Raw genomic sequence first — 21,354 nt, 5'->3', positions numbered from 1 at the left:
AAATGATCGCTTGTTAATTCCGTTAATTTTTATTATAAAGAGTAAAATAAAAAAATCTGACGACACAGTTGTTTCAGATGCGCGGCTTAACACGCACAACTTAATTTAAGATATTTATCGTTTTATTTAAATAAAATATTTTTTTAAATTTAATTCGGCGATTCTAACTAAAGCGCGCGCGCATACCGTATTTAATTAACGCGGGGGTGGCGGTACTAACGGCGAGGGTCGGCACTAACTAAATTAACCCCTTGTCTCCCTTTTCTTTTTCCTGTTTAACCTCCGGTAATTACCGTTCAGATAATACTTCAGAGGATGAATGAGGATGAGTGTAAATGAAGTGTATCTTGTACGTTCTCAGTTCGACCGTTCCTGAGATGTGTGGTTAATTGAAACCCGACCGCCAAAGAACACCGGTATCCACGATCTAGTATTCAAATCCGTGTAAAAATAACCGGCTTTACTAGGATTTGAACGCTGGAATTCTCGACTTCCAAATCAGACGCCACTAGACCAACCGGTGGGTTAACCCCTTGTCTCCCGCTGGTCACTATATTAACCGCTGGTAACCAATTTTTCAAATTCAAATTTCTCGTGAATTATTTAACATAGAAAAATGATTTTTATATGGATTTAATCAAACGCTTTGAATTATGAGAAAATGGAATAAGCTTAACAGCCGTGTATAGTGTAGATATTTCACTAGGGATAAACACACAGTACTTGATTTTAACTGACGTCATTGTTTAAGTCGTAGTATTTTGGTATTTTTTTGTTTATTTGATTCTTATATACATCAGCGGTTTGTTATCTTTTATATAATTGCTATGCAAACATAAATTCAACAGAATAACGAGTGAACATGTCTTTTATGAAAGGAAGCAATTTTTTTAAATTATTTTTTTATACCAAATTTGTGCGCGCGCAACATAATCAAATATTTGTTAAATAATATAAATTATATTTCATTGTTAACATACCCTAATTTTTTCAGATTTTTTGGATGAAAAACAATTCAGTAATAGCGAGATAAACAAACCTTTACCGAAATCTACATTTTTTTAGTTACAATTTACTGAAATGTGTTTTTTTTAAATTTATATAATAGTTTTTATCGGATATGAATAAACTTTACGTCAAATTAACCAGAAAAGTCTATAGTTAATTTAAATATAAAAAAAGCATCGGTCACTGATCATTAAAAAAAAATCAAAAACAAAAAAAATTGTAATTTTTTTATATCATATTTGTGCGCGCGCAACATAATCAAATATTAACGAAGATTAATTTTTGTTGAACAATATAAATTAGTAACGCATTGTTAACATATCCTAATTTTTTTCAGATTTTTTGGACGAAAAACAATTCAGTAATAGCGAGATAAACAAACGTTTACCGAAATCTCGATTCGCGCGCGAAATAAAGCGGGAGGTTAAGGGTTAATGTAATTTCACAATTAATGTAGAACAAATTTCGCTTGTACAGTCGGCAGACCGGTATAGTACCACGGCTTAACGTATGAGGTACCGAGTCGACCGGGCGATCGAGTTCAGGACCCGGCCAGACCGAGTTATTTCTTCACGCATTGAATATTATTCGTTTATTTAATACTATCGCTCACCTGTGACGTCACAACATATCAGTAGTTTAGCTTTTGGGAGTGCGGATGCGATTTTGCAAAAATTTAACAAATGTGCCTAATGGAATTAGGATCTTAATTAGGCGAAATTTTAAGACCGAGGGTGATCTTACTCTACAGGTTCATCCCGTTGACCTTTAAGTTGAAAATTTAACGGCATCAATGCCCCGTACATAGAAATAATCTATGTTTGATCAAAATCGGTCCAGTAGTTCTGGAGATATAGGGCGATTTAAAGGCCAACGTCGATACATACGAATATTAATTCCGGAAAATTTCCATCCGGTTTTTTTGGGTTCTTTGGTGTCAAAACGTAAAGATTAGTTGAAATCGGATCGATTACAATGCTTTACCTTGTAGAGCTGTACCGGTTTATAGATGGGAAATTAATAACCAAATTATCGGCGAATTTTGTAAGTCTTAAAAAAATGTTATAAAATATTTTTGGGCAGAGTTTAGTTATTTAGATATTTGTAAAACAAACCCTTCCCGGATTTTGTAAATCGATTTATTTTTCGTAGCTTAATAAGGGAGTATAATAAACAAAATAGGGATCGGTCTGAATTTTTTCTTAATTTAATACTTCTTTTTAGTATTAGTAAATTTTTTTAAAATGTGTAATTGCGAATACAAAATTATAATCAAACACGCAAACGAAAATTCGTAATCTTTTCCAAAAAAAAAAAATATTGGAGAAACAAAGGGTGTCGGCCAGCATTATAAGATTTCATCACAAAATTCCTGTATACTGTTGTACTACTTTCCCCCCTCACAAAAATAGCTTATACATCTCATGTTTGATTTTTGCGTAATAATATTTCATTTCTTTGAAAAAGAATTCGTTTTAAAAATGTCCATCGATTGTGTAAGTTAATTAAATTTGTTTCACGCGATAAAAAGTTGTGTTATATTTACGTATTTTAGTACTTCGGTTTTAACAAATTTCATTTACCGCTAAATAAATAATGGAAAAACTTAAAACTTTTAACAACAAATTATATTTGACGAAATAAGATGTTTTCTATTACATTTTTATTCTATAATTATAGGTAAAACTTTACATAGAACAAGCGGTTAATGATGTTAAAGAACAATTTAGATCCGGAGTAACAGTACAAATTGAAAAGATAAAAGATGTTACGATTTGCTGTTATGTAGTAACTCTAGCCGAAAGTAAAAAAAATTAGAAAAAAACAACGAATAGCATGGCTGAAGTCCTACGCAAGAACTACCGCGTGAAAATAAACAAGAACAAAACGAAAGCCATGAAATGTAGTAGAAATAATGGAGATAAGCCACTAAATATAAAAATAGAAAGAAAAAAGATTACGGAAATAGAAGAATCTCGTTATTTGGGAAGTAGAATTAGTAAAGTTGGACGAAGCAGGAGCGATATAAAATACTGTATAGAACCGGCGAAACGAGCTTTCGGTCAGAAATATAATTTTGTTACATCAAAAATTAATTTAAACGCGAGGAAAACATTATTGAAAGTATAGGTTTCGAATGTAGTAGCTTCATATGGAAGTGAAACTTGGACGATCGGAGTACCTGAGAAGAAAAGATTAGAAGCTTTTGAAATGCGGTGCTGTAAGAGAATGTTAAAAATCAGACGGATGGATAAAGTGACGAATTAAGAGGTGTTGCGGCAAATCGATGAGAAAGAAGCATTTGGAAAAATATAGTTAAAAGAAAACATAGACTTTCAGGACGCATATTAAGGCGTCCTGGAATAGTCGCTTTAATACTGGAGGGACAGGCAGAAGGAAAAAAATTGTGTAGGCAGGCAACGTTTGGAATATGTAAAAAAAATTGTTAGGGATGAAGGATGTAGGGGATATACCGAAATGAAACGACAGGCACTAGATAGCGAATCTTGGAGAGCTGCATCAAACCAGTCAAATGACTGAAGACAAAAAAAAACTGTTGTGCGGATAAAACGTAAAATAAAAAATAAGTAGCGGATGAAAAAGATTTCCACCTTAAAGTTAAGAAAAACTTCAAATTTAATCGATACGACAACGGTTGCATGTGAAAAAAGTTTCACATGTTTAGCATACGACAAGCCCCGTCTTACAATTCCAGCAATATTTTGTTCATCCCTTGCCGTAAGGGTTAGTTATATCAAAAGTTGTTTCAGACAAAAGTTTTAGGTAATGTTTAGCGTACTAACGACCACTTTAAACCGATTCGATACTGTGCTTATTAAGCACAGTTTTTTTCAAAGGGAGGTTTTTTTGTCTTCTGAACCCCATTGTTTTCACCCCCTGGGGCAATGGTTGGTGATATAAAAAAACTTTACTTAAGTAAGCTTTAGGCCCTTATCCGAAGTATCGTAGGAACTTTAAACGAATTCCATTTTTTACTCGATAAGAAAGTTACAGCGATATTTTGTCTTTTCGAAAAAGCCCCCCATTTCCATCCCCGTAGTCCGATTTTACTCGTTAACGAACTCGACCTAAACTTTGGGTCGATATATTTTACGTATCAATTTTAAAGTGATTGGCGCATAATTACGGCAGTTATCGTATCCACAAGAAGGTGAAATATATATATAAACCTTTCAGCTGATGGTTTTGGAGTCTGGAGGATGTGAAACGCGAAGATATATCGAAATTTTTCGGAAGTCGAATCGTAGTACCCGTAACAAAAGGTAGTTTTCTTATAAAGTTTACCTAAAATAGTGTCGGTAGATATTTGGAAAAACTGTAAGTCAAATTATCGTAAATTTTATAATGTAAAATTTTATTAACGTTTAAAGATATAATTTTTTGTATCCGTACACGTTTGCATAATCTTATGAATGCAAAATAATTAGCGGTTTACTCGTTTTATTTTAATATTAATCTCAATTAAAAAGAAATCGTTATTTTTTATAAACTTTTGTATTTTATAAAAATATGTAGTAATAATAATAAATCATGTAAGAAGGAAGTAAAGTTAGTTTCCAAAAAAAAAAAAAAAATTGTTTTGTTAAAACCTAATATTCATTGGATGGCTCGTTGGATGTTGGACGACCGTGAAAAGTGGTAATTTAACCAGCAATTAACCCTTTTCATTGGATTTAGTAAAGCTTATCAAGAATGAGAGAAAGAGAGAGAATACGACGGACCGAGTGAGCGTGAAGGGGGAGGTAGTTATATACAGAAGCAGGATCCTGTTAAAAGTTGTAGTAGAACAGTGGCGCGCGTTTTAGCGGTTTGTTGCATTAGTATTAGTCATCTGTAACGTTACAGTAATATATAACACGGTGGGCCGGTTAGGTTAGGTTAGATAGGTGGTGGATTTTAGACTGTACACTGCTCCGCTAGCCGGTAAAGGATCGGAAAATTTTCAGTCGTATAACGTTGAAAACGGTAGGAGGGAATTTTAAAGGAAGGGAATGTTATATTATTGGACAGGGGTGTTATGGTAGGGGAGATATTTTACCCCCTCCCGATTCTCTGTACTGTACAGCCGGTATTACTAGATTCGTATCCCCCTCTTTGCCGCTCTCTTTGTCAACCGTCCGCACCGACCGTTCCTATCTCTTTCTGACTCCCTCGAGCTATCTCTCTCGCGTTATACGTTTCTGTCTCTCTCTGCCGGCTGTTATCGCTGGGTTTCTGGATGAACGACCACGCCCCCACCTAAACGTAACGCGCTTGTAATGTTGTTAGCTGATAACACGTAGACTGCCAGACTCCAAAACAGAAATGTTAATATTTTAGGCGATATTGCTCCTGTTCTGCTGTAACGCGTTGTAACTAGACGACCCTCGCGCGCCCCGTGCTTGTTAGAACCGGTTTCGTACTGCTATTCTTATATACACGGTTTATCCTTCTCGGTCGATGTCACGCTTTTCTTCTCCGTTTTATATAGCGAATAAATATATACTTACAATGTTTATGAGTTTTACTATTTATCGTAACGGTTAAAAACAATAATGATCTTAACGTATACAAACCGTTTTAAATAGAATTATTTAACAGATTTATTTCAGTAAATAAATACTTTATTCAAATCAGAACATAATTATTCGTTATAAAGATCACATCAACAATGGATGGTGCGGTAATACTTATATAGTTTTTCTTCCGTATTTTCTTAAATAGAAAATACGTTTTTCTTGATTTTTGTATGGAAAAAACAGTTCTGCGGAATAAAAAATTAATAAATAATAAAATTTTTACGGGTAACGCCAAATAATCGGTTACTAAAATTATATGCGCATTTCGTTTCATAAAATATCATCTTCGATGTGTGATACTGGGAGTTGGTAATTAATAAAGGAATATTTTTAAAGAATAATATTATTTTTAAAAAAAGACAATGGAAAAGTAAAATAAATATCTTTTAATAAATAAATAATTAACCGGTATTTATACAAAATTTCATAAGAAGAATATTTGTACTTTTTAGTATTATTTACGAGTATTTTAATAACGGAAAAAAGTATCTATACAGAAATGATTGGTTTAAATAAAAATATATTTTCTCATATTTTACTTTATAAATACAGTAAAATCTTCTTATTCGCGGGTGTTAGAGACCGTAAATCGCGTTGAGAGGTTGAATCGCGTTTAGTCTAAATACACTTTGGAAATACTCACTCGAATGCGGTTTTAGTCGATTGTTAAAAAACAAATCTTTCCACTCGTCGAGTGGAAAGATTTTTCATATCCATCGTGTAAAATTTAGTGAACACGGTTTATTGAGATACTCGCGATGTCAACTAGCCTGAGCGCCTTCAATCGGCGATTATTTAATACGATTGTTGATTTTTGTGACGATTTCGTCGATGGAATCTCGAGCCATTCATCATCGTAAATGGATGTACGACCGCGTTTAAATTTAGCGACCCACTTTTTTACTGTTGAAAACAAAGGGGAAGAATCTTTTAAAATGAAATATAACACTTTTTGTATGACTTTTTTTCTTTTTTCAGGATTTTGAAGTAACACTGGACCGACCACTTTAGTCAACTCTGGTTGTCTTTTCTTTTTATTTTTCGGCATGATTACTTCCCAATACTTCATTCTGTCAGATTTTTCTTTTTTGAGTTCTTCTGAACAAACCCTCTTTGTTGTTTTCTTTTCTCTAATTTTAAATCTGGAGTTTTCTTCTTTTAATATTTTTATATTTTCAGTTTTGTTTCGTAAATCTTCTATTGTGATTTCTAGTTCTTGCATATCTTCTCTTTAATTTCGGTTATCCAGGTCGGTGTTTTGGGCATTTTGCAGTACTTCTCGACCGGTTTCCTGACGAGCCTGTTCGGTTCTGTTCTTATTATGCGTCCAAAGAAGGAGATTATTTTCTTTCTAAAGAAGTCTAGAGCCGGTTCTACGTCTTTATGTACCTCTTGATTTGGTATGAGTCTCCATTCTCCCCCATCGGTAAGTCGTCTTTTATTTATGCGTGTTCTTAGAATTCTTCTTTCTATTCTTTACATCTCTGTTGAGTAGGAAATGATGGATCTTAGTTTGAAGAGTGTTTCGCTTCCGTATGATATTATAGGTCTGATTACAGTTTTGTAATGTTTGACTTTGGTATCTATCGAGATCCATCTTTTGTTACATCTTGTTTTGTGCATAATTGAGCTTTTGTGATCTTTCTTTCCGGTTTATTTTTTGTTTGAGGTCATGCGTAATATTTTCTCCTGAATATTTAAACCGCTCAACTAGCTCGACTTTGTATCCGTTTATGATTACGTGGTTCAATGCCAGGGCATTTATGGCCATTATTCTAGCATTTTAATATGATATTCTTAGGCCTATTTTTCCTGCTAGTTTTTCCAGCGAAGTGACTCGGATTCTAGCTTCTGCGATGTTATCGGCTAGAAACGGTAGGTCATCTGCAAATGCTAGACGGTTTACTTTGATACGATTTACATGTTTCCTTGCTTCAATCGTTACGTGTGGTGGGTGTTTTTTGTACCGGTCTCTCGTTACACATTCTATGGCGCGGTTGAAGAGCGGTGGGGATAATCCATGTCCTTGTCTTAAACCCGTTTTGATTAGGAACGGTTCTGGTATTTCTCTGAATTTTATTTTGGAGTACGTGTCGGTTAACGTTAGTTCTCTCATTTTTACTAGTTTCGGGTATAATCCTAGGTTTCTTAGTATTTTCAGCATAGATGGTCTACGAATACTGTCGTAGGCTTTTTGGAAATCTACGAATGATATTAGTAGTCGTCTCCGTTTCGTTTTGTGTGCATCCATTATTAATTTGAGAGCGATTATTTGTTCAGGACAGCTTCTCCACGGGCTAAATCCCCCCTGATATTTTCCCGGTTCATTTTCGAGTTGATCTTTTATTTTATTCAGTATTATTCTTGAAAGTATTTTATATGTGCAATCTAATAGTAAAATTATAACTTTTATAATAAAATAATTTATAATAAGTAGAATTTCAGTTTTATTTGTTTTTCAGAAAATATTAAAAATTGTTTGCTTTAATCGGTCGTCAGAAGCAAGTTACTAAACGCACGCGTCTGAAAATTCGAAATATCCTATTTAAAAGATCATAATTGATAAATATTATAGTCATTTGGTTACACTTTGGTTATCTTTTTGTCAGGCCGAGAACTGTTAGAACATCCCTTGTATTTTTGTTTATTTATTTTAATTTGAATGTATAAATTAATCTGTAAAAAATACAAAAATAATAATTCAGAACCGGTAATAAAATAGGCTACAAAAATAATTTGTAGTCTGAAATAATGTCATTAAAATAAGGAAATACAGTACTGAATTTAACACCGTTTATTTTTTAATCGAACAAAATATCGTAGAACGATGTGTTAATTAATTATAGATTACACTTTACGAGTTTATTTTTCTTTCGCTGTATTAAAGGGGAAAGTATGGTGATCTTGTTAGAAATCGGTTATCGGCTTATTTGCAAAATCGGTACGATTTAGTCGGACTAGTTCATGTAGACAGAAAAAACAAATATATATGCGCGTGCGAGCGTAAATGCGAATATGCGTCGCGCTGTTGATGACGATGATGTAATTACGTTTATGTTATAAATACAACATAAAAATAACATAAGTAAGATTGTGGATCAGAATAAAAGTATTATTAATAGAGAAAAAAGCAAATATTCATACAAACACATTTATCATTCTTAAAATAAAAATAAAAAATAGGCAGAATTATTGAAAGTTACTTCATAAAATTCATTTGTTTATAGAAATTAAAAAAAAAAAAATTCGTCCATCCTACGGATAACAAGTACAGGAAAACCTCTCTAAAAAAAGATAGACAGAATTATTGAATGAAAACCTATTGAAAGATTCTTATAAAATTCATTTGTATATAGAATTTAAAAAAACTTCTCGGTGGAAAATCATCTTACTTTTTGAATTTGATATAATTACGGTTAATTAACTGGAGTTTTAAAGTGAAGCTTTATGTTAGGTGCAATTTTTCCTAGTGATGTATTTTTGTATACCGGTTATTTTTGTTTTATAATTGTGGATAGGTGAGAAGCGTTAATTTTCGAATTTAAACATTTATTCTTACAAAAAATTTATAGATTTGTTTTTTAACATGTTTTTTGTATTATTTAAAAATTTTTCTGTTTTAATTTTCCCTATTAGCGTGTAGTATTGTTAAAAATATACTTTACTACTATATAAAAAGACGTCAGATTCATTTTAACCTCCGGGATCACCGTTAGATATTACTTCAGAGGATGAGATGAACGACATCTTTTTTTAGCGTGTAAAAATGTCATGCCTGATCGGGATTCGAACCCGGGATCTCCGGATGAAAGGCCGAGACGCTACCGTTGGCGCCACTGATGCCGGAAATCTGGCGGCGATTTGCAAGAACTCATCCTCACACTAGTAAAGTAGCGTTATGTAAATTTTTATATCCTGAACTAAGTTATCCATTTTGACAAGTTTAGGCGTGACGTCTGTACGTATTTATCTCGCATAACAGAAAAACGATTAGCCGTAGGTTGTTCAAATTTCGCATTTAGGACTGTTGTAACATCTAGTTGTACCTTTTTTAATGCAATCGACTAAAGTGCCCAAAAAAGCCCAAAATCCAAAAAAAAAAAATCCAAATAAATTTTGGACTTTTTCCTTAACTGCAGTAATAAGCCCTCATTGAGAGCTTTTCAACGATGTATCGTAAGCGGTACTTATTTTCATCGGTTCCAGAGTTATAGCCAAATGAAATTTTAATTAATGAAATATTTGGATCCTACAAGGGAAGGCACATCGGTTCGAATCCGATTTCATTTAATTTTTTTTTTTAATTTAAATATATTGATTTATTAATAATTATTAACGTCTTGATTGTAAAAAAACTTTACAATAAATAATTCGATAATAACAATAAAAAAAAATATATATATGAAAAAATATCAGAAGTTATTAATGAAATAAAATTTTATGTGATTTTCATTCTGAAAAATTTATATAATAATAATAAATAATGTAAATAATAATTATAATGTATATAATAATTTAATAGGCGTACATGGAAGTCATGTGGTGCCCAATCAGATGTTTTTGGATAATTGAAGAAATTAGGTCGCAGAACTGCAGAAATTTCTGGTGCTCCAGAAATTTTTTTGAGAATTAATGTAAAACACAAAAATTTCGTATCGTACAACACAGTTTTGTTAGGTTTGACGTACACGTTAAAATTGCCAATAAATAAATAAATAAAATTTTCAACAAAATTTATGGAAAACTTAGTTTTGAGAAAATATATTACGTATATACAGTGATTAAAAAAAAGGCAACAAATTTACAGGATATGTTTTATTTTTTGGTGAAAATAAATGTGAAAGTTCAGATAAACATAAGTTCGGAAATGCTTCGTTAGCGAGTGTCGGCTGGCGAAAGATTTGGCTCTGATTTTTGCGCCTTCGATAAAAATAAACCAGAGTCAAATAATTCTTGAGACCCAAATTAAGGAATAAATTTAATGGTTTTTTACGTTAAATCTGTCCTAAAAAATTTTAAAAAGTAATTTCTAGAACTGTATTTTGAATTGTTTTCGTGTAATCTGAGGGGTGATTTGGGTCGAAAAACACACTTTTTTTGGCGTAAAATAACTGCATTAAGAGTAATAAAAAAATACAAATTTTAAACAAAACTTGTAGAGAATTTTATTCTGAGTAAAATTGTGTGAATAACGTCTACAGAAACTAGTAAAATCGTAAGAATTTCGAAGTTTATTAAAAAAAAAACTTATCGATATTAATGGGGGAAATCTTTCGCCAATCAACAGTCGTTAATGAAGCGTTTCCGAACTTATGTTTATATGAACTTTCTTCTTTATTTTCACCGGTAGAAATTATCCTGAAATACAACATTCTTTGTCTGAGAACATTCTTTATCTGAGTGACATCAGCTAACTGGAAGAAAAATTTTATAAATTCATTTTTGTTAAAAACAAAAAAAGATAGAATCGTAGAAAAATAACGAATTATAATTTTAATGAATAGATTTTATATTATTAGATTATAAAAAGAAATGTAAAAATATTGAGTTTTATTAATGTTTGTTTTTTGGGTGGGGGGATTTTCCTAATATTTACGTATTTTTATTATCATACACATAATATAAACAGAGAATAAAATATAATATATTAACGTATATCCTGTAAACTGTGATTAATTTTATAAGAAACAATGTTTTAACCGTAGCTTCGTCCACACGCACGTAACGACCGGGGGCTAAGAGGACTATAGCCCCCGGCGAAATTGTCGGGCGATGAGGGCTGCAACCACCATCGCCGGACAATTATTAGACTTTATCATTCAGGGGTTAAATCTAGTAAATTGGTTGCAAAAAATCAATTTTTAGAATTTTATATTTTCGTAACGTATAATATCTCAAAAGTATTTTCACGAAATTTGAGATAATCTGTACATAATCATCTCCTTAGTCATTAATCCCCTTATATATACCTTAACCCGTCGTTACTCGACCCTGCAAGAATAACACCGTTACTCGACACGTGAGCAGCGCTCTCACTCTGACGCAATACTAATAAAAATAATCGATTACTGAGGATTTCCCGCAAGTCAGAAATGCAACATTTACTTATCGCATTCCAAATAGATGCTAGACGGCGTTGCAAGAACCTTCAAAAAATTTTCAAGTTCTTTTGCCAGGTTCAGCTAGTCCTGGAAAAGTGGATGAACTAAAAATCTTAACCGTATGTTATCAGAATAAATGTTCCGAATGTATCCTTCAAGCGGAGTATCTTATTTGGTGCGAGGAGATAGTCATTAAATTTAAAATGCGATCTAGAAGTGACTGAAGTATTGGATCGCTGCAATAAAGAATATTTGCCGGATATTCATTACCTCTTACAAGTTTTAGCGACTCTTCCTGCAACATGTACACCACAATGACTCGTTCTTCACAATGAAGAGAATCAAAACGATTGCGTGTAACAAGTCGGGGGATGGAAGATTAAATTCGTTAGTTTCTTTGTCAGTGCATAGAGCTATTACTGTTAATCCTGATAAATTTTTAGATAATATGGAGTGTAAATGTGTCAGTGTGGATTATGAAAAAAATTATATACTAATATGATTCTTATTTGAATAGTAAATGATGTATTAAATCTAAGCATATATTTTATATTTTTCAAATCCAATGAAGTACAAAAAACAGTTTCAATATAAAATAATTTTAATTATTATTAACATCATCAGCCCCTTTAGCCCCCCCCCAAAAAAAAACCCGTAGCTACGTGCCCGGTTCTAGTTCTGGAAGAAACATTTTTGTTGGTTTACATACTTTGAATGAATAAAATTAAAAAAAAAAATCAACCTGAGGAATAATTAAATTACAAAAAAATTAATTTGTAAAATATTTTTCGTAATTTTTTTGCCGGGGATTTTTCTTTTGGTGAGGTAATTTATAACTGGTGGGGTAATTCAGCTAACAGTAGTTTTTATAAATGAGTGCATTTAATGTTTAATCCGATTCCTATATTTTATTATCGGGAATTGATTTTCCGTCGCTGTAGTAGTATTTATAATAATATTTCTATGCCGACCGGTTTACCATTATTGATTACTGAAAATTACTTTTGCTATCTCTTTGATCAGTAATTATTTATTGTAAAATAAAGATTTATAGATTAATAATAATCTTTTTTTTTTGGAGGAAGGTGGAAGTGCATTGCATTTACGCACGGAGTGTCGGGTTCCCGCTGATGGTATTATCCAATCACCGTCAGCAGACTACCGACTAAAACCATCCCCCTAACTACCAGGACTCGATCCGGAACCGTTTAACGCGTTAGCCGAATCCTCATATTAGTCTGAGAAGACCGCTACCTAATTTTCAGGACTCCTTCCTCCTTCTGAGAATGCTGTCGACGAATCGGGCCGCACTCTTCTAGCTGAGCACCATCGTAACCGCGTTGTGTGGGCTCAGTGCTCCAAGATCCGCCTCTTTCTTTTTCCTGTTTTTAGCTTCCGGTAATTAACTTTCAGATAATACTTCAGAGGATGATATGTATGAGTGTAAATGAAGTGTAGTCTTGTAGCGTCTCGGTTCGACCGATCCTGAGACGTGCGGTTAATTAAAATCCAAATACCAAAGAACACCGGTATTCACGATCTAATATTCAAATCCGTGTAAAAATAACTGACTTTACTAGGACTTGAACGCTGGAACTCTCGTCTTCCAAATCCGCTGATTTGGGAAGACGCGTTCACCATTAGATCAACCCGGTGAGTTGAGATCCGCCTCTAGTGTCCCCCGATCTGCCCCCGCCGAGCTTATTTGAGGTGTTCTCGGCGTCTTCTCGTAAACCGGGGCTTTAAAAATAATAATAATAATAACAAATACAAGAAAATACAGTAAATTTTACATAATAATATGTCATTTATATTCCATATGGTATGAAGGTTTTAATAATTTGTCCTGGTTTCCGTTTATTATAATTTGCACGTTTCTATTACACTTAACATCTGCTTGTTTGTTACATATTTTTTTTGTTGTGTTCGGTTTTCATATTGTGTTATGCAATAACCTTTGGGGATCTTTCATTTCTATATTTTTTTCTCTTTTCTTCTCGTAGTCTTTCATTCATTTATACCTCTCTATACTACTATTCTTGTAATAGAAATATATTTGTCACTTTTTTATGATATTTTATATTTTACTTTTTTAAAGTTATAATTTGTGTTCGGTCATCAATCTTTTACACCACATCAAGGATGTTTTTTATACCATCGCTTCAAATTTGAAACTTGTGTACGTGTTATGTTAAAATAGTTTTTAAATGTAAATTGTCCTTAACCAAATTAAAATTATAATTAATGTGTATTTTATTGTATTTACATAAATATAAAAATATAATTATTTTACAATAAATGGAGTCAAAAAAATATTGTGCTCTAAAACAAGTTATATATTGACCTAATTTGACTGTAGACTTATAGCGCTTCTTATAAGCCCTTTCTTTTTTTCCTGTTTAGCCTCCGGGAATTACCGTTTAGGTATTATTTCAGAGGATGATGTGTGCGAGTGTAAATCAAGTGTAGTTTTGTACAGTCTCAGGTCGATCGTTCCTGAGATGTGTGGTTAATCGAAACCCAACCGCCAAAGAACAGCGGTATCCACGATCTAATATTCAAATCCGTGTAAAAGCAACTATTTTTACTAGAAGTTGAACGCTGGAACTCTCGACTTCCAAATCGGCTGATTTGTGAAGACGCATTCACCACTAGACCAACCCGGTGGGTTTCCTCGGTCGTCTTGTCTCCCTCCTTCCTAACGGAGCGTCGTTAACAGTCTGTTTGGGAATTCTTAAATCCTTTATTTTTCTTACGCGTTCCTTCCTTCGCTTAGTATAAGTTTTTATTACATCAAATAGAGAAGTAATATTGAAGTCTCTTCAAATATCCTAAAACCTTCTTGTTACACCTTTAAGGTCCCTTAAAAAATACATTTCGGTGACCTGTATTAAGCTTATTTCATATCTTCGTCGCATACAAGCCTCACAGCCATATAATAGAATAGGTATAGCGATAGTCTAGTACAAGTTTACCGTAGTTTCTTCCGTAGTATTTTGATTATAACCTCACAAACACTTCTATATATTTTATATTTATTGCGAGTGTCTTCATCCATAACAAAGGAGACAGTACATCCTAATTAGTTAAAGGATAAAAGAATTTACTTGTTCAAGAGCAGAAAATAAGCTTTTAAACGGTATTATAATAGGAATAGGCTCTTATGTACGATCAAACTTTACAATTTTATTATTTTACTTACTAGTACAAATTAATTAAAGAATTTAATTAAAAATTTGACTTCTAAGTAAATTCTAAACTTGACTTTTGAACTCCGTCGATATCCGTGGGGAGAAGTAACATCTTGGCCTTTCATCCGGAGGTCCCGGGATCAAATCCCCGTCAGTTATGGAATTTTTCATTCCCTACAAACTTCTATTTTCATATTTCCACATACAAACTTCTTTATAAGGTTCTGTGGTGAATTAATTCATCGGTAAAAAAAAAAAAATGATATCTAAATAAATTAATAGATTTTTTTTTTGTTTTCAGTCATTTGACTGGTTTGACGCAGCTCTCCGAGATTCCCTAACTAGTGCTAGTCGTTTCATTTCGGTATACACCCTACATCCTACATCCCTAACAATTTGTTTTACATATTCCAAACGTTGCCTGCCTACACAATTTTGTCCTTCTACTTGTCCCTCCAATATTAAAGCGACTATTCTATGATGTGGCCTATCAGTCTGTCCCTTCTTTTAGCTATATTTTATCAAATGCTTCTTTCTTCATCTATTTGCCGCAACACCTCTTCATTTGTCACTTTATCCACCCATCTGATTTTTAACATTCTCCTATAGCACCGCATTTCAAAAGCTTCTAATCTTTTCTTCTCAGCTACTCCGATCGTCCAAGTTTCACTTCCATATAAAGCAACGCTCCAAACTTATACTTTCAACAATCTTTTCCTGACATTTAAGTTAATTTTGTATGTAAACAAATTATATTTCTGACTGAAGCCTCGTTGCGCCTATGCTATTCGGCATTTTATATCGCTTCTGCTTCGTCCATCTTTAGTGATTCTACTTCACAAATAACAAAATTCTTCTACCTCCATAATCTTTTCTCCTCCTATTTTCACATTCAGTAATCCATCTTTGTTATTCCTGCTACATTTCATTACTTTCGTTTTGTTCTTGTTTATTTTCATGAGGTAGTTCTTGCGTAGGACTTCATCCATGCCATTCATCGTTTCTTTTAAATCCTTTTTACTCTCGGCTAGAATTACTATATCATCAGCAAATCTTTATCTTTTCATTTTGTACTGTTATTCCGAATCTAAATTGTTCTTTAACATTTTAACATCATTAACCGCTAGTTCTATGTAAAGATTAAAAAGTAACAGGGATAGGGAACATCCTTGTCGGACTCTCTTTCTTATTACGGCTTCTTTCTAATTTTCTTCAATTATTACTGCTGCTGTTTGGCTCCTGTAAATATTAGCAATCGTTCTTCTATCTCTGTATTTGAACCCTATTTTTTTTTAAATGCTGCATTTTATTCCAGTCTACGTTATCGGATTCCTTTTCTAGATCTACAAATGCTAAGTATGTTGGTTTGTTTTTCTTTAATCTTCCTTCTACTATTAATCTGAGGCCTAAAATTGCTTCCCTTGTCCCTATACTTTTCCTGAAACCAAATCGGTCTTCTTCTAACACTTCTTCCACTCTCCTCTCAATTCTTCTGTATAGAATTCTAGTTAAGATTTTTGATGCATGACTAGTTAAACTAATTGTTCTGTATTCTTAACATTTATCTGCTCCTGCTTTCTTTGGTATCATGACTATAACATTTTTTGAATTCTGATGGAACTTCCCCTTTTTCATAAATATTACACACCAGTTTGTATAATCTATCCATCGCTTCCTCACCTGCACTGCGCAGTAATTCTACAGGTATTCCGACTATTCCAGGATCCTTTTTGCCATTCAAATCTTTTAATGCTCTCTTAAATTCAAATTAGCGATCAAATTCAAAATTACAACAGTTGATTTTATTACTTCCTTGTACGAAGTAAAGGACGCTTTGTGATCGCGAAACTTTTTTTTTCAGATTTCAGCAGATATATCTATTTTGACCATCCCTGAATCCATTTTCTGTACGTTCGTATGTACGGATGTATCTCGCATATCTCAAAAACGATTAGTCTAATATGTTGAAATTTTAGATTTAGGAGTGCTGTAACATCTAGTTATGCACGTCCCCTTTTGATTGCAATCGACTGGATCTAAACCGATATGGCGGCCATATTTTATTTTATTATCGTGACTCTATTGATAAGTAAATCAAATTTTCTGAATAAAATTGCTAAAATAATTTTAATTAGAAACCCCGATAATAAATCACGACATTGAACTATGTTCACTGGAGTTTTTTTCTTCAGTATGTTAAGTAGAATCACTTCGTACAGTTTGACCTCACCTTTAAAGAACACTATATAAAATGTTTAAACTATAATTTATTGTTTAGCCTACGTAACATAGAAGTATTGAATTTGATTAAAATTAAAATTAGATTAGGTATTTAATTAACAGTATTATAGGTCAAATTACGTTTTTAATTTGTTTTCGACAAACAGTAGATTTGTGGTAAAAGGTGCGTCTTGATTTTGTTTGTGTTTCTTTTTACTAACGGCGATGTTTTCGTCAAAATTATAGTTCACTTAGAGAAAATATTTACATTAACGAATCTGCACGAATTAATTTTTTTAAACGCATTTGTCAGTAAATAAAATAATTTAACGGACGGTATTTTATAATTTATTAATATGAAATAAATCTTACATCAATTTCTGATACATCTGGAAGAGTACGTTTGATTTTAATATACTGAAAAGGCGATACAGTTGAATATAAATATATGTAAACTGTTGTTGGTATATTAGATGCAGAACGGGAGAGGAAGGATGATTGTCAGAGTGTAGAGGGGTGAGAAGAGAGGTTAGGTCGGTGAAGTGATATCGGTTGCGCGCTTCAATGGGTTCTCTTTCCTTTACGCAACGTCATTTTATGGTACGCGTACACACAAACAAATATTCACACAATCACTTATGATTTGTTAGTGTTTGTAGTATGGAAACTCCTCTCTCTTTATCTAAAGCGATGACATCAGTTTCGGATATATATATATATATGTGTGTGTGTGTGTGTAAAACCGTAGGATACATTTCAAGATAATAGCAATAACTTGTTATAAAAGGGGTAACCTGGTAATAACCGCCTACCCGTAGTTAATTAAATGAATTTTCTAACATTCTTATTGTAAAACTGATAAATTTAATATTTTTTAGGTGAAATATGAAATTTGACTGATAAATTTATCTGTTTCTAACACACACACACACACACACACACACACACACACACACACACACACACACACACATACACACATCCAGAATGTCCTATGTCTAGGGTGTCCTGAAGAAACTTTCAGGAGATGTTGTACTGGTGAAAATAATAGAAAAAGTTCACATAAACATAGGTCTGGAAACGTTTTGTTTTCAAGTTACGGCAGTCGAAAGATTTCGCCCGGATTTCAGCACTTCTCATAAAAAAAGGCCTCCTTCAATACTTTTTTGTAATTTTTGGGACCAAAATTATGGAGTAAAGTTGATGGTTTCTTATGTAAATTGAACTGGGAAATAGAATAAAACTGGTCCCAGAACTGTAACTTCAGCAATTTTTTAAGATATCCAACGTAAAACGCGAAATTCGTTGTCGAAAAACAAATTTTTTTAGGTTTGTAGTACAATAGTTTTGTTAGATGACAAAAAAATGGGAAACATTTAATAATAAAACGTATAACGAATTTAATTCTGTAAAAAATTAGTGTAAATAAGGCCTATAAAAAGTAAATAAAAATTTTTAAAAATCTGTATTTGACGTGAAACGTCTTTAAAATCATACCGAAATACACGGGTACCAGAACAGAAATTTGTAGTATAACGAAAAGGTCTGTATTTTTCCGTCTTAATAATTCCCTAACTATCGTCTCAGATACGTAAATGCGGTGTCATTTTATAAGTTGCACGGTCAGATCGCCGATACGACTTTGAGTTTGCGTCACTGGCGAGCGGATTGGCCGGGAGGGGGCACAGTGAAGATCGGCCAAAACTGGCGCTCTCGCTCGTGTCCATTCAGTGTAGCTCACGACTTAGACGTGATAGCGCGGTGATTCGTGTGTTTCTGTTTAGCGTTGTCGAGATAGATCGATTTAAGTAATAAGTGTATTTTGGACAATATTTACGTGTAAAAAATTAAAGTAAACGTGTAAAAAAGTATAAAAATTTAATACGTCAGCCTCAGCCCGCGCAAAAGCCAGTCGGAAATATAAATTACGCATATCGTTGGCAAGGGGAGGGTATGGGTCACGCACAGGTACCTCAATACCGGTGCCGAGCGAGCGATACTGTTTCGGGAGCGACGCAAAGCTGGCACGGCGCGACGCCGACGGCGCGAGCACCTCTACCGCTGCTTATTATTTCTTATACCTCTTACTTTTCATATCACAGACCAATGTCGAACAAAATTGTCGTCGAATACTAGTCGAAATAAATATCATATACCGTTTAGTGTCTGTTTTACGTTAAAATTAAATTTAGTACGAAGTCAATGTCTCGTTTTTATTTCAATCCGATACACTAAAAGCGACTCGCTGATATACAGACTTACAAATTTATCTGTAGAGTTTGCAAAATGAAGGAACTAAAATTTTCCATTGGAGAGTTTCAGTTAGTTTTGTTAAAAAAAGAAAAAGACGATGGTGGCTCTCCCGTTTGGTCGGTCTGTAGTTCAGAGGAACTTCATCCAAGGTCTGTAACGTTTTACGTTTAACCAACGGCCATGTGCCCCGACACAGTACACCCGATTTTTTATTGAATTAAAACAGATGAAAAATAGACAGAAAATTGTATTATTTTTTCTGTTCCTAAAAACGTTCTTTTTAAAAACAAAAACGTTGACTGATGAAAATAATTTTAAAAGAAATTCCATATTTATAAAACAGTATTTTAGCTGTATATATTCGATAATTCACACATATAAAACGAAATAATTACGTAAAAAACTAAATTAAAATGTATGTTACTTTAGAAATATTTAAAAAAAAATTATTTGTAGGTTGGCAATACAACCTGCCTATCAACAATGAAATTTGTGTATTTTGTTTGAATATGTTGTCAAAATTACGATACAGATAAAGGATATGCAGTGTTATCACAACGTAGCGTTTAAATGACTTTTAAATTTTCTAACGAGGCATATCCCGATATCATTTTTGCGTATGGATTTTGTAACGGAAATTCTGAAGGTGCGCGACGTGAATATCAGGACAGATTTTCTGGAAGGCGAATTTTAAATACGAAAATCGTTTTTTCGGTGTATCAGCATTTACGAACGAAAGAACACGCATTTCCAACGCGTTCGTTTTCTATTGAACGCCATCGGTTTGTCTGGAATTTCTCCCACCATTCGGTCAACCTAAAGCGTAAAACCGAGTTTCCGTACCGCAAACGGCTACCGTTCCTCAAAACGGTTTAGATACCGATATCCTAATTACCTCCTTGAGCTTACCTATCGTTTTCTATTGAACGCCGTGTAAATTATCGTGTGACTGATGAACATCGTGTCGTTTAGCGTATTCAGCGCAGTCCGAATATCAATACAAGACGAATTTCATGTCGCACTACCGGTTTGTCAAAAAAACAAAGTGTAGCGTATCTTACGGAAAAGAAGAATCCTACAGACGAAAAATTAACAGAAAATCGTCGAATTATTCTTTAATACTATCTCTCCGCAAAGATATATTTTTCTCTTTTTACATATATACGGCTTCGAAAAAAAGAGATAATGAGAGTTTTCGCATCTTCATTTTTTACATCGATAGGCCTTCAAATCGCTATATAAGTTTTTGCCCGTCTATCTACAATAATCTGTAGTAACAAAAGATATGTTTTTAATTTTTTTCTAAATCTTTAAAAAAATCAATTTAAAATTTAAATCCATTTTCCAGGTTATCCGTTCCGTTTAAAATATAAAAATTCAAATTCTTCGATAACTTCCTTTAATATTTCTTGAAAAAAAAAAATTACCCAAAAGTTTCACCCTTTCCTAGAAAATAACAATTTAAAAAAAAATCTTTTTTTTAAATTTATTATCACAATTTGAGGATTGGATTCTTACAAATTAATTTTAATCGAATGCTTCACATTGAGTATTGGAGCTCCAAAATGAAAAAAAAAAATTAATCGCAATTTAAAATATTTAAAAAAATCCATAATTTTCGTTTAATTTTTTCAATAAAAAGGGATTTTTTTTATCATAAAGGTATTAATAGAGCTTAAAATTATTGAATTTAAAAATTAATTGCATAATTGTAATTTATTACTGGTTTTTTTTTTAGATTAATCTATGTGAAGAGTTAATATGTTGAAGGTGCAGTTTTTTATTTTTATTATTTTTTTTTTATACCATTGGTTAAAAATATTTGAAATTAAAACAAAAATTGATTTAAAAAAATATTAATGTGATTTTTTAGCCCGATTTATTATCTATTTTACTGTAATTATTTATAAATATAAATTTTATTATAAATGCATAATCTAAACGTATGTGGTAAATTAATTACCTTTATTCATGTTTTAATTATTATTTTATAAATTAATT

General features: G+C 32.6%; 1 protein-coding gene across 1 annotated transcript in view; it reads right to left on the bottom strand.

Annotated features, from left to right (window-relative positions):
• The window catches only part of LOC142332478 (paired box protein Pax-6-like), a 202,164-nt gene that overhangs the window by 11,875 nt on the left and 168,935 nt on the right, over window positions 1–21,354 (bottom strand). The window lies entirely within an intron of this gene.

Source organism: Lycorma delicatula, chromosome 11 (genome assembly GCF_047948215.1).
Source record: "Lycorma delicatula isolate Av1 chromosome 11, ASM4794821v1, whole genome shotgun sequence".
NCBI classification, from domain to species: domain Eukaryota; kingdom Metazoa; phylum Arthropoda; class Insecta; order Hemiptera; family Fulgoridae; genus Lycorma; species Lycorma delicatula.
Note: the sequence above shows the minus strand (reverse complement) of the source record. Positions and strands in the feature narration are given on the sequence as shown.